We start from the raw sequence: 2,869 nt of genomic DNA on the forward strand, positions 1-2,869 counted from the left end.
ACTTTATCCATGTTAGTCTCAATGTCTTCCTAGCTCAATCGATTGAGTGTTCACTTGAGGTGCTTGCATCGCTGGATGGAACCGTCTTGGTGGATCCATTCAGCTGATTAGATTTTTCCTTGTTCCAGGAAGTAAACCACAACTGGTCAAAGGCTGTGTTATGTGCTTTTCTGCCTGTGGGAAAGTGCATATAAAAGATCCGATGCTACTAATGGTAAAATGTAGCAGGTTTCCTCTGAGACGACATGTCAAAATTACCAAATATTTGACGTCCAATATTAGCCAATGATTAATTAATCAATGTACTCTAGTAGTGTCGTTAAACAAAACAACCTTTAACTTTCTGCCTAATAAAAGTAATTTTTGTTGTGAATTGTGATTAACTTAAACAAAACAAACTTTATAAAAGATCCCATGCTGCATTAGGAAACGTAGCAGGTTTCCTCTGATGACTACGTTTCATAATTACCAAATGTTTGACATCCAATAGCCGATGATTGATTAATCAATGTGCTCTAGTGGTGTCATTAAATAAAGCAAACTTCTTGTTTCCATCTTGAAATCTGAGAAGCCAGGATTGGTTCCCACTCCCCAAAATGAATTTTGATCCATGAATATTCAACAGAAGTTTGTAACATTTGCTTCTATCTTGAAATCGGAGAAGCCACTCCCCAAAATGAATTTTACGTCATGAATATTCAACAGAAGTTTGTAACATTTGCTTCTATCTTGAAATCTGAGAAGCCACTCCCCAAAATGAACTTTGATCCATGAATATTCAACAGAAGTTTGTAACATTTGCTTCTATCTTAAAATCTGAGAAGCTACTCCCAAAATTAATTTTACGCCAGGAATATTCAACAGAAGTTTGTAACAGTTGCTTCTATCTTGAAATCTGAGAAGCCACTCCACAAAATAAATGTTACACCATAAATATTCAACAGAAGTTTGTAACATTTGCTTCAGTCTTGAAATCTGAGAAGCCACTCCACAAAAATGATTTTGATCCCTGAATATTCACAAATTCGATATTCTAGTTTCCAACATTTTCTTTTTGAAATCTCAAAAGCCAAGATTGCTTCCCCTATCCCTCGAATATTTTGTTTTAAGTTATAAGTAGTAATTAATAGTACAAGTTGAAACCAAGTGGTGAAGCTACCACTGTAAGGTGAAGCAAACAATCTGCTTATGCATTTACCATGTCTTCAATCCATTGAATTTTTAAGAATCTGATTTATAAATGCTGAAACAATAAACTGTTGAGATAAGATCCTATGTCTTTTATATGAAAATGGCAGTGAGTTTGCGTGCGTGCGTGTGTGTGTGATGAATATTAATATATATCGACATGTAATTGTAGTTTTCAAATGGCATAGTAACCATCTTGCTTGTTGTTGTTTTTATTTCAGTGTTTAAATATCCAATTAAGTTTCAAGCTTGCTGAGTGTTCAATTGAATAGCTGTACGTGGCTTATTTTATTTTATTTATTCATTTTTAAATAAATAGTTTGTTGCCCCAGAAATATGTTATGATAGTGTCAGGGTTGGTTAGTATATTCTTTATGGTGTAATGGAGAGGTCTTAATATAGGCATGACCTGTTGACCGATCCATGTCCATTATAATTTGGTAATAAATACAATGTATGTTTAAAACAAGTTTACAAAAAAACACTATGCTATGGTCAAATTCGTTGTTTATATACTGGTATGAAATGACTAGGGTACGAAATGACTGGGATACGAAATGACTTTTCACAATGGTACGAAATGACTAGGGTATGAAATTATTTTTTGCAATGGTACGAAATGACCAAGGTACGAAATGATTCGGGTACGAAATGACCAGGCAGCAGGATGCGAAATGAATGGTACGATATGACTAGGGTACGAAGTGACTATGATTCCAATTCACTACCTTATAAAGTACATAGTAAACACTAATTACAAAATGTTAATCTACAAATGTACATACTAATATATATATATATACTCTTGACAAAAAAGTAGGGGTACTTGAAATATTAAAACACGTTTTGACCACAGACATCCTAGTAAAGAACGTTTACCAACACACCGAAACACAGTACATAGTTTGCACACGCATCACGCAGTTGCCCCGTACACGTGCGTGGGGTGTCATTTTCGATTTTGACAATTTTCAGGAAGGTCGATTAATCACTGTGGAACATTATTTCTGTCAATCTTTTTCATTCTGTTGATCATACAGTTGTTATTGTTTTGTTTTTAGTCATTTTTATTGTTTGCATTTGCGATTTACTGAAAAACCCCGTCAAATTTCGAATTTCACTTCTGACATGACCCCAATCGTCCTTCGATCAAGATCTTTGGTGGTCATAAAACCTACTGTAATACTGAACTACCAGTTGTAATGTTTGTCCAATTAATTCACTATTATTATATAACCATTCCCACAGCTAATATACCGTACAATTTTGGCAATTGTAAATTCTTATTAGAAATCCCCTACCTTTTCTTATTAGAAATCCCCTACTTTTTAAAAGAGTATATAAAGCAGTGAAGCTGTGGCTTTTTTTATTGTTTATAAACTCGGCAATCGATCAAGTGGATTGTTAGCTTCTATAAAAGGGTTAAATTAAAACTCGCTTAAAGATAATTTGTCGTGGCGAGTTGAACAGTAATATTATTTTTGTTACCACTCTGTTACTATTCATTCTACAACCGGTATTGAGACACGAACGCAAGTACACCACAAACTAATCTACCAAGCACGTGTAATTGTATTGAAGGCGCAAGCGATATCTAAAAATAACTACCAATGAACCATAGCAACACATATTAGGTTATGACAGTAGGCCAATTGAATTGTAGGTTATATTGGGTTCAAAC

This window comes from Gigantopelta aegis, chromosome 10 (assembly GCF_016097555.1).
Source record: "Gigantopelta aegis isolate Gae_Host chromosome 10, Gae_host_genome, whole genome shotgun sequence".
NCBI classification, from domain to species: Eukaryota; Metazoa; Mollusca; class Gastropoda; order Neomphalida; family Peltospiridae; genus Gigantopelta; species Gigantopelta aegis.